The sequence below is a fragment of the Corythoichthys intestinalis genome, chromosome 15 (assembly GCF_030265065.1).
Source record: "Corythoichthys intestinalis isolate RoL2023-P3 chromosome 15, ASM3026506v1, whole genome shotgun sequence".
In the NCBI taxonomy this organism is placed as follows: Eukaryota; Metazoa; Chordata; class Actinopteri; order Syngnathiformes; family Syngnathidae; genus Corythoichthys; species Corythoichthys intestinalis.
In genome coordinates, this window is record NC_080409.1 from 30776695 (window position 1) to 30789550 (window position 12856).

Sequence of the window (12856 nt, forward strand, 5' to 3'; positions counted from 1 at the left end):
AAAAAAGGGCATTTCCTGTTCCCACTAGGAGGCGCCAGGCACAAATGGTAAATTTTCAATCCAGTCCTGCTCAGGCTGGTATACCTCACACACATGGCAGATTTAAAATAGATTGAACGTTGTATGAGGGAGTTATCAGTCATTTTCCGAATTCGATGTTTTGGCGAAAAAATGGCCGACTTTGGCACCCCGCCCAGGTCAGGCCCGTGAATGAAAACACACCATTTTTATAACTTAAGATTTCATATGCCTCATGAACAGTCTCGCCAATTTTGAGAATGATCAAACTAATTCCCTAGGTGCCAAGGTGTAAAATGTGCACACTGTAAATCGATAAAAAATTCACATTCAATCCAAAATACCCGATTTCCTGTTGGGTTTGGAATACGCATGCAAGAGACTTTTTGGAGCAGTTTTGTACAAGGTATTGACTCTCCGAATTTCATCCCTCTACGTTGAAAAAACCTAAATGGAGAGGCCTTTTTGAAAATTTCAAGGGGGCGCCAGTGAGCCATTTTGTTACATGTTTTCGTAACGTTGCAAGATTATTGAACGTTATGCAAAGCCGCATGTATGTCGAAATTTTTGTGAGTTTTCGTGCATGTTCAAGCCTCCAAATGTAAACTCCTACTGTGAACCGATAAAAATTTCACATTTGATCCAAATTACCCGATTTCCTGTTGGATTTGGAATATGGGTGCAAGAGACTTTTTGGAGCAGTTTTGCATAAGGTATCTACTCCCCAAATTTCCTTGCTCTATGTTGAAAAAACCCAATAGGAAAGGCCTTTTTTAAAACTTCTTTCTGTCGCCACTAGTTGGCACTGTAGAGTTGATGCAAATGACCCCTACAAGAACCTTCAGGGTATGACTCTCAACAAACACGGAAAGTTTGGCGCAGATATGTTGCATATCTGCCGAGTTATGACTGTTCAAAGTTTTTGGCGAGACAAATTGTTGACGGTCATTTTCACTTCCAGTTTGGACCTCTCCGCTTCAACGAAAACTCAATATTTTTCATCAGGCACCTGAACACATGTCTTGAGGCTCCCCTGAAACAGGTTTGAGGTCAATAGATTTTTTTCCCTTGGAGGAGGAGCCTGTCTCGTAAAGAAGGCCATTTCCTGTTTCCACTAGGGGCGCCAGGCCTAATGGGTAATATTTCAATGCAGTCGTGTTCAGGCTGGGATATCTCATAAACATGCTAGAAATGAAAAAGATTGAACGTTGGATCACGGAGTTTTTAATCATTTTCTGAATTTGGTATTTTGCCTAAAAATGGCCGACTTTGGGACCACGCCCAGGCCAGACCCTTGAATGAAAACACACCATTTTGAAAACTTAAGATCTCATAGGTCTCCTGAATAGTCTGACCAATTTTGAAGACGATCCAACTTTATCCTTCAGCGACAAGGTCTCAAATGTAAATCGATAAAATTTCGCATTTGACCCAAAATTTCCGGCTTCCTGTTGGGTTTGGAATATGGGTGCAAGAGACTTTTTGGAGCAGTTTTGTACAATGTATCGACTCACTAAATTTCATTGTTCTACGTTGAAAAAACCTAATAGGAAAGGCCTTTTTGAAAATTTCAAGGGGGCGCCACTGAGCCATTTTGTTAATTTTTTTTATAGATTATCAAAATCTACGCAAAGTTGAATGTATGTGCAAATTTTGGTGAGTTTTCATGCATGTTCAAGCCTCCAAACGTAAACTCCAACTGTGAACCGAAAAAATTTCACATTCAATCCAAAATACCCGATTTCCTGTTGGATTTGGAATATGGGTGCAAGAGGCTTTTTTGAACAGTTAGGCATAAGGTATCTACTCCCCAAATTTCATTGCTCTACGTTGAAAACCTGAGAGGAGAGGCCTTTTTGAAAATTTTAAGGGTCAAGGGGGCGCCACTGAGCCATTTTTTGACATTTTTTCAAAACGACGCAAGATTATCAAAATTTACGCGAATCTGCACGTATGTGCAAATTTTGGTGACTTTTCGTGCATGTTCAGGCCTCCAAATTGGCCATTTTCATTTGCCATGAAAAAAGAAGAATAATAATAACTAGGCCTGCAAGCAGGACTGAACGGGCCCTCGCAATCTAGCGCAACTCGGACGTCACGCAACTCGGACTGTGTGCAGGTCAGGGTGGTGGCAGATCCTCCTCTTTAATCATCTCATTAGAACCTAACATGCTCGAAAGTCGCCTATTTACATTCCCACACCCAAGAGATAAAAACCCCTATTGGAGAGAGTACTACAAAAAAGGAGCCACTACTGAGCTGTGCAGCCAAGCCCTTATTCAAAACCAAAATTAATCTTCTAACTCGGCCAATTCGACCAAGTGTGCCAACTATTGTGGCTCTATAAGCTCCCTGAGTCTCTGAAAAAAAATATTTCCTTTAAATGGCGAACAAAGGGTCGTCACGGCAACAGACAGAGACACGTGGACATGGGCCGTAAAAAAGTATTTTAATAGGTCTTGAAACTACAATGACCAACATGAAAAGAACTGGACATGTTTTGGAAAAACGAGTGACTTTCTATCGCCACTAGTTGGCGCTGTAGGGTTGATGCAAATGACCCCTACAAGGCCCTTCAGGGTATGACTCTCAACAAGCACGGGAAGTTTGGCGCAGATATCTTGTATATCTGCCGAGTTATGACTGTTCAAAGTTTTTGGAGAGAAAAATTGTTGACAGTCATTTTCACTTTCCTGTTTGGACCCCTCCGCTTCAACGAAACTTCAATATTTTTCATCAGGCACCTGAAGACAGGTCTTAAGGTTTCCCTTATGCAGGTTTGAGGTAGATTGATTTTTTTCCCTTTAGAGGAGGAGTGTGTCCCGTAAAAAAGGGCATTTCCTGTTCCCACTAGGAGGCGCCAGGCACAAATGGTAAATTTTCAATCCAGTCCTGCTCAGGCTGGTATACCTCACACACATGCCAGATTTAAAATAGATTGAACGTTGTATGAGGGAGTTATCAGTCATTTTCCGAATTCGGTTTTTGGCGAAAAAATGGAAGAGTTTGGCGCCCCGCCCAGGTCAGGCCCATGAATGAAAACACACCATTTTTATAACTTAAGATTTCATATGCCTCATGAACAGTCTCACTAATTTTGAGAATGATCAAACTAATTCCCTAGGTGCCAAGGTGTAAAATGTGCACACTGTAAATCGATAAAAAGTTCACATTCAATCCAAAATACCCGATTTCCTGTAGGATTTGGAATGTGTGTGCAAGAGACTTTTTGGAGCAGTTTTGCACAAAGTTTTGACTCTCCAAATTTCATCACTCTATGTTAGAAAAACCTAAATGGAGAGGCCTTTTTGAAAATTTCAAGGGGGCGCCAGTGAGCCATTTTTTTACATGTTTTCGTAACGTTGCAAGATTATTGAACGTTATGCAAAGCCGCATGTATGTCGAAATTTTTGTGAGTTTTCGTGCATGTTCAAGCCTCCAAATGTAAACTCCTACTGTGAACCGATAAAAATTTCACATTTGATCCAAAATACCCGATTTCCTGTTGGATTTGGAATACGGGTGCAAGAGACTTTTTGGAGCAGTTTTGCATAAGGTATCTACTCCCCAAATTTCCTCGCTCTATGTTGAAAAAACCCAATAGGAAAGGCCTTTTTTAAAACTTCTTTCTGTCGCCACTAGTTGGCACTGTAGAGTTGATGCAAATGACCCCTACAAAAACCTTCAGGGTATGACTCTCAACAAACACGGAAAGTTTGGCGCAGATATGTTGCATATCTGCCGAGTTATGACTGTTCAAAGTTTTTGGCGAGACAAATTGTTGACGGTCATTTTCACTTCCAGTTTGGACCTCTCCGCTTCAACGAAACCTCAATATTTTTCATCAGGCACCTGAACACATGTCTTGAGGCTCCCCTGAAACAGGTTTGAAGTCAATAGATTTTTTTCCCTTGGAGGAGGAGCCTGTCTCGTAAAGAAGGCCATTTCCTGTTCCCACTAGGGGGCGCCAGGCCTAATGAGTAATATTTCAATGCAGTCGTGTTCAGGCTGGGATATCTCATATACATGCTAGAAATGAAAAAGATTGAACGTTGTATCACGGAGTTTTTAATCATTTTCTGAATTTGGTATTTTGCCCAAAAATGGCCGACTTTGGGACCACGCCCAGGTCAGACCCTTGGATGAAAACTCACCATTTTGAAAACTTAAGATCTCATATGTCTCCTGAATAGTCTGACCAATTTTGAAGACGATCCAACTATTTTCTTCAGCGACAAGGTCTCAAATGTAAATCGATAAAATTTCGCATTTGATCCAAAATTTCCGACTTCCTGTTGGATTTGGAATATAGGTGCAAGAGACTTTTTGGAGCAGTTTTACACAATGTATCGACTCACCAAATTTCATCATTCTACGTTGAAAAAACCTAATAGGACAGGCCTTTTTGAAAATTTCAAGGGGGCGCCACTGAGCCTTTTTGTTAATTTTTTTCAAAGATTATCAAAATTTACGCAAAGTTGAACATATGTGCACATTTTGGTGAGTTTTCGTGCATGTTCAAGCCTCCAAATGTGAACTCCAACTGTGAACCGAAAAAATTTCAGATTCGATCCAAAATAACCGATTTCCTGTTGGATTTGGAATATGGGTGCAAGAGGCTTTTTTGAGCAGTTAGGCATAAGGTATCTACTCCCCAAATTTCATTGCTCTACGTTGAAAACCTGAGAGGAGAGGCCTTTTTGAAAATTTTAAGGGTCAAGGGGGCGCCACTGAGCCATTTTTTGACATTTTTTCAAAACGACGCAAGATTATCGAAATTTACGCGAATCTGCACGTATGTGCAAATTTTGGTGACTTTTCGTGCATGTTCAGGCCTCCAAATTGGCCATTTTCATTTGCCATGAAGAAAGAAGAATAATAATAATAACTAGGCCTGCAAGCAGGACTGAACGGGCCCTCGCAATCTAGCGCAACTCGGACGTCACGCAACTCGGACTGTGTGCAGGTCAGGGTGGTGGCAGATCCTCCTCTCTAATCATCTCATTAGAACCTAAAATGCTCGAAAGTCGCCTATTTACATTCCCACACCCAAGAGATAAAAACTCCTATTGGAGAGAGTACTACAAAAAAGGAGCCACTACTGAGCTGTGCAGCCAAGCCCTTATTCAAAACCAAAATTAATCTTCTAACTGGGCCAATTCGACCAAGTGTGCCAAATATTGTGGCTCTATAAGCTGCCTGAGTCTCTGAAAAAAAATATTTCCTTTAAATGGCGAACAAAGGGTCGTCACGGCAACAGACAGAGACACGTGGACATTGGCCGTAAATAAGTATTTTAATAGGTCTTGAAACTACAATGACCAACCTGAAAAGAGCTGGACATGTATTGGAAAAACGAGTGACTTTCTATTGCCACTAGTTGGCGCTGTAGGGTTGATGCAAATGACCCCTACAAGGCCCTTCAGGGTATGACTCTCAACAAGCATGGGAAGTTTGGCGCAGATATGTTGTATATCTGCCAAGTTATGACTGTTCAAAGTTTTTGGAGAGAAAAATTGTTAACAGTCATTTTCACTTTCCTGTTTGGACCCTTCCGCTTCAACGAAACTTCAATATTTTTCATCAGGCACCTGAAGACAGGTCTTAAGGCTTCCCTTATGCAGGTTTGAGGTAGATTGGTTTTTTCCTTTTAGAGGAGGAGTGTGTCCCGTAAAAAAGGGCATTTCCTGTTCCCACTAGGAGGCGCCAGGCACAAATGGTAAATGTTCAATCCAGTCCTGCTCAGGCTGGTATACCTCACACACATGCCAGATTTAAAATAGATTGAACGTTGTATGAGGGAGTTATCAGTCATTTTCCGAATTTGGTGTTTTGGCGAAAAAATGGCCGACTTTGGCACCCCGCCCAGGTCAGGCCAGTGAATGAAAACACACCATTTTGATAACTTAAGATTTCATATGCCTCATGAACAGTCTCGCCAATTTTGAGAATGATCAAACTAATTCCCTAGGTGCCAAGGTGTAAAATGTGCACACTGTAAATCGATAAAAATTTCACATTCAATCCAAAATACCCGATTTCCTGTTGGGTTTGGAATACGCATGCAAGAGACTTTTTTGAGCAGTTTTGTACAAGGTATCGACTCTCCGAATTTCATCCCTCTACGTTGAAAAAACCTAAATGGAGAGGCCTTTTTGAAAATTTCAAGGGGGCGCCACTGAGCCATTTTGTTACATGTTTTCGTAACGTTGCAAGATTATTGAACGTTATGCAAAGCCGCATGTATGTGCAAATTTTGGTGAGTTTTTATGCATATTCAAGCCTCAAAATGTAAACTCTTACTGTGAACCCATGAAAATTTCACATTCGATCCAAAATACCCGATTTCCTGTTGGATTTGGAATATGGGTGCAAGAGACTTTTTGGAGCAGTTTTGCATAAGGTATCTACTCCCCAAATTTCCTCGCTCTATGTTGAAAAAACCCAATAGGAAAGGCCTTTTTTAAAACTACTTTCTGTCGCCACTAGTTGGCACTGTAGAGTTGATGCAAATGACCCCTACAAGAACCTTCAGGGTATGACTCTCAACAAACACGGAAAGTTTGGCGCAGATATGTTGCATATCTGCCGAGTTATGACTGTTCAAAGTTTTTGGCGAGACAAATTGTTGACGGTCATTTTCACTTCCAGTTTGGACCTCTCCGCTTCAACGAAACCTCAATATTTTTCATCAGGCACCTGAACACATGTCTTGAGGCTCCCCTGAAACAGGTTTGAGGTCAATAGATTTTTTTCCCTTGGAGGAGGAGCCTGTCTCGTAAAGAAGGCCATTTCCTGTTTCCACTAGGGGCGCCAGGCCTAATGGGTAATATTTCAATGCAGTCATGTTCAGGCTGGGATATCTCATAAACATGCTAAAAATGAAAAAGATTGAACGTTGGATCACGGAGTTTTTAATCATTTTCTGAATTTGGTATTTTGCCTAAAAATGGCCGACTTTGGGACCACGCCCAGGCCAGACCCTTGAATGAAAACACACCATTTTGAAAACTTAAGATCTCATAGGTCTCCTGAATAGTCTGACCAATTTTGAAGACGATCCAACTTTATCCTTCAGCGACAAGGTCTCAAATGTAAATCGATAAAATTTCGCATTTGACCCAAAATTTCCGGCTTCCTGTTGGGTTTGGAATATGGGTGCAAGAGACTTTTTGGAGCAGTTTTGTACAATGTATCGACTCACTAAATTTCATTGTTCTACGTTGAAAAAACCTAATTGGAGAGGCCTTTTTGAAAATTTCAAGGGGGCGCCACTGAGCCATTTTGTTAAATTTTTTTGTAGATTATCAAAATTTACGCAAAGTTGAATGTATGTGCAAATTTTGGTGAGTTTTCGTGCATGTTCAAGCCTCCAAACGTAAACTCCAACTGTGAACCGAAAAAATTTCACATTCGATCCAAAATACCCGATTTCCTGTCGAATTTGGAATATGGGTGCAAGAGGCTTTTTTGAACAGTTAGGCATAAGGTATCTACTCCCCAAATTTCATCGCTCTACGTTGAAAACCTGAGAGGAGAGGCCTTTTTGAAAATTTTAAGGGTCAAGGGGGCGCCACTGAGCCATTTTTTGAAATTTTTTCAAAACGACGCAAGATTATCAAATTTTACGCGAATCTGCACGTATGTGCAAATTTTGGTGACTTTTCGTGCATGTTCAGGCCTCCAAATTGGCCATTTTCATTTGCCATGAAAAAAGAAGAATAATAATAATAATAATAATAATAATAATAATAATAATAATCCTTTGCATTACAATAGGGCCTTCGCACGCCTAGTGCTCGGGCCCTAATAATAATAATAATAATAATAATAATAATAATAATAATAATCCTTTGCATTACAATAGGGCCTTCGCACGCCTAGTGCTCGGGCCCTAATAATCCTTTGCATTACAATAGGGCCTTCGCACGTCTAGTGCTCGGGCCCTAATAATCCTTCGAAGAACAATAGGGCCTCGCACGCTGAGAGTGCTCGCCCTAATAATCCTTCGAAGAACAATAGGGCCTCGCACGCTGAGAGTGCTCGGGCCCTAATTATGACTTTCCTATTGGACCCCTCTGCTTTAAGGAAACAAAAGTCTTACCCGAGTATAAGTCGCATTTGTGGGTGAAATTTACTTGATAAAATCCAACACGTAGAACAGATATGTCATCTTGAAAGGCAATTTAATATAAAGATACAATAGAGAACAAAATGCTGAATAAATGTACAGTGTACAGTGCATAAACAACGAAATGCGAATATACTGTCCTCACCAGGACGCTACCGCTCAGTCCTGGCTATAGACAGCGAACTCCAAAAAGACAATTCTGGATGTCCGCATAATTTGTTGAATCAATTTGGTCCTCGATAGCAAACAGGTTCACATCACCGTAAATAAATGATAATTACGTACTATTACAGCAATAATGTAACAGATTAGCATGCGTTCGCTAGCATTAGCACACCATTCAAACAACCACACAACTGGCTGTAAGTGTCCGCTCGCGGGTGGAAAACACACAACAACAGAAAAGATGATACACGCAGGCGTTGCCTCTGTAGAGATATTTTAAAGGCATAAACAATGAACGTAGGTTCGCAGCCGTCTTTCTCTCTCGCTAACTAGTCCACTCACTCACTCACTCACTCACTCACTCACTCACTCACTCACTCACTCACTCACTCACTCACTCACTCACTCACTCACTCACTCACTCACTCACTCACTCACTCACTCACTCACTCACTCACTCACTCACTCACTCACTCACTCACTCAGAGCTACGTGGCTGTCTGTCTTCTTCTGGTGTGCGAGCGCTTATTCACGTAAACAAGTGCGAGTGCGCTCCCAGGTGGGCGTGAAAGCGCCACAAACTAAATGCATCCATTTCAATATAAAAAAGTCAATTATACAATTGAACATACATTGCCAAAGGCAGAACGCGAACGTGGCCATAGCTATTAACAGTTATTCAGATAACTATAGCATGCTAACTAACAAGTTTACAAAACCATCAGTCCAAAACACCAAAATAACACGGGAAATTATATCATAATGTGTTAATAATTTCACTCACCAGGGGGCACCAGGCCTAATGGTTTTGTAAACCTGTTAGCATGCTATAGTAATCTGAATAACTGTTAATAGCTATGGCCACGTTCGCGTTCTGCCTTTGGCAATGTATGTTCAATTGTATAATTGACTTTTTTATATTGAAATGGATGCATTTAGTTTGTGGCGCTTTCACGCCCAACTGGGAGCGCACTCGTTATTATTATTTTTTCATGGCAAATGAAAATGGCCATAGCTATTAAGAGTTATTCAGATAACTATAGCATGCTAACTAACAAGTTTACAAAACCATCAGTCCAAAACACCAAAATAACACGGGAAATTATATCATAATGTGTTAATAATTTCACTCACCAGGGGGCACCAGGCCTAATGGTTTTGTAAACCTGTTAGCATGCTATAGTAATCTGAATAACTGTTAATAGCTATGGCCACGTTCGCGTTCTGCCTTTGGCAATGTATGTTCAATTGTATAATTGACTTTTTTATATTGAAATGGATGCATTTAGTTTGTGGCGCTTTCACGCCCAACTGGGAGCGCACTCGTTATTATTATTTTTTCATGGCAAATGAAAATGGCCATAGCTATTAAGAGTTATTCAGATAACTATAGCATGCTAACAAGTTTACAAAATCATTAGTCCAAAACACCTAAATAACATGGGAAATGTTATCATAATGTGTTAATAATTTCACACATAAGTCACTGCTGAGTATAAGTCGCACCCCAAACCAAAATATGAAGAAAAAAAAACACGACTTATAGTCGGAAAAATACAGTAGTCTTTTACTGAATTGTATTGTCAAAAATAAGACACATTTGCTCCCCTGCACAGGAAAGGGCCGTGAATGAAATGTCACCATTTTGATAACCTAACATCTCATATGTGTCATGAACATTCATTCATTCATTCATTTTCCATGCCGCTTTTCCTCACGAGGGTCGCGGAGGTGCTGGAGCCTATCCCAGCTAACTCGGGGCAGTAGGCAGGGGACACCCTGAACTGGTTGCCAGCCAATTGCAGGGCACAAGGAGACATACAACCATTCACGCGCACACTCATACCTACGGACAATTTAGAGTGCTCAATCAGCCTACCATGCATGTTTTTGGGATGTCTGACCAATTTTGAGAAGCATTCAACTTACTGCTTCGGCGTAATGGTCTCAAACGTGCATGCAGGTTTTTGACAAAAATGCAAGATTCAATCCATAATACCCGATTTTCTGTTGGGTTTGGAATATGGGTGCAAGAGACTTTTTGGAGCAGTTTTGCACAACGTATCCACTCCCCAAATTTCATCACTCTACGTCGAAAAAAACTAATAGGACAGGCCTTTTTTAAAAATTGAAGGGGGCGCCACTGAGCCATTTTATTACATCTTTTGGCAATGTTGCTAAATTCATGAAATCTACATGAAGCCACATGTATGTGCACATTTTGGTGAGTTTTCGAGCATGTTCAGACCTTGAAATTTGCCATTTTGAGAGAAAATGCCGAGGGTCTTTTCACTTTCCTGTTTGGATACTGCAACATCAACGAAAACTCAATATTTTTCATCAGATACCTAAAGACATGTCTTAAGGCTCCCCTGATGCAGGTTTGAGATCAATTGATGTTTTTCACCAGGAGGAGGAGCCTTTCTCGTAAAAAAGGGTGTTTCCTCTTCCCACAAGGGGGCGCCAGGCCTAATGGAAAATATTTCAATGCAGTCGTGTTCAGGTTAAGACACCTTACATGCATGCCAAATATGAAAAAGATTGGACCTTGTATCAGGAAGTTATTAATCATTTACTGAAATTGGCGCGTTGCCAAAAAAACACCCGACTTTGGTACCCCGCCCAGGTCAGGCCCGTGGACGAAAACTCACCATTTTCACAACTTAGTATCTCATATGTCTCATGAACACTTACACCAATTTTGAGGAAGATCCAACGTACTGGCTCGGCGCAACGGTCTGAAACGTGCATGCTGGTTTTCGCCCAAAATGCTATGTTTTTCAACATTCAATCCAGAATATCCCATTTCCTGTTGGGTTTGGAATATGGGTGCTTTAGACTTTTTGAAGCGGTTCTGGACAACGTATCCACTCCCCAAATTTCATCGCCCTACGTTGAAATACATCAAAGCAAAGGGCATTTTGAAAATTGCAAGGGGGCGCCACTGAGCCATTTTTTTATTTTTTTTGTAAACGTTGCCAAATTGTCGAAATTTTCGCGAAGCCGGATGTATGTGCAAATTTTGGTGAGTTTTTGAGCATGTTTAGGCCTTCAAATTGGCCATTTTCATTTGCCATGAAAAAATAATAATAACTAGCCCTGCAAGCAGGACTGACGGGCCCTCGCGTATGGCGCAACTCGGACGTCAAACAAAGTCGGAGGGCAGGCAGGTCGGGGCGGTGGCAGTCGACAACAGACAGATATCCAGGCAGATATATTGCATGTCTGAATGTTCAGAATGAGTGGGGAGAGAAAATGGCGACGGTCATGATGACTTTCTTATCGGACCCCTCTGCTTTAACAAAACAAAAGTGTTTATTAGGCACCTGAACACGGTCATTATGACTTTCCTATTGGACCCCTCTGCTTTAAGGAAACAAAAGTCTTACCGGAGTATAAGTCGCATTTGTGGGTGAAATTTACTTGATAAAATCCAACACATAGAACAGATATGTCATCTTGAAAGGCAATTTAATATAAAGATACAATAGAGAACAACATGCTGAATAAATGTACAGTGTACAGTGCATAAACAACGAAATGCGAATATACTGTCCTCACCAGGACGCTACCGCTCGGTCCTGGCTATAGACAGCGAACTCCAAAAAGACAATTCTGGATGTCCGCATAATTTGTTGAATCAATTTGGTCCTCGATAGCAAACAGGTTCACATCACCGTAAATAAATGATAATTACGTACTATTACAGCAATAATGTAACAGATTAGCATGCGTTCGCTAGCATTAGCACACCATTCAAACAACCACACAACTGGCTGTAAGTGTCCGCTCGCGGGTGGAAAACACACAACAACAGAAAAGATGATACACGCAGGCGTTGCCTCTGTAGAGATATTTTAAAGGCATAAACAATGAACGTAGGTTCGCAGCCGTCTTTCTCTCTTGCTAACTCGCCCACTCACTCGCTCGCTCGCTCGCTAACTCACTCACTCACTCACTCACTCACTCACTCACTCACTCACTCACTCACTCACTCACTCACTCACTCACTCACTCACTCACTCACTCACTCACTCACTCACTCACTCAGAGCTATGTGGCTGTCTGTCTTCTTCTGGTGTGCGAGCGCTTATTCACGTAAACAAGTGCGAGTGCGCTCCCAGGTGGGCGTGAAAGCGCCACAAACTAAATGCATCCATTTCAATATAAAAAAGTCAATTATACAATTGAACATACATTGCCAAAGGCAGAACGCGAACGTGGCCATAGCTATTAACAGTTATTCAGATAACTATAGCATGCTAACAAGTTTACAAAACCATCAGTCCAAAACACCAAAATAACACGGGAAATTATATCATAATGTGTTAATAATTTCACTCACCAGGGGGCACCAGGCCTAATGGTTTTGTAAACCTGTTAGCATGCTATAGTAATCTGAATAACTGTTAATAGCTATGGCCACGTTCGCGTTCTGCCTTTGGCAATGTATGTTCAATTGTATAATTGACTTTTTTATATTGAAATGGATGCATTTAGTTTGTGGCGCTTTCACGCCCAACTGGGAGCGCACTCGTTATT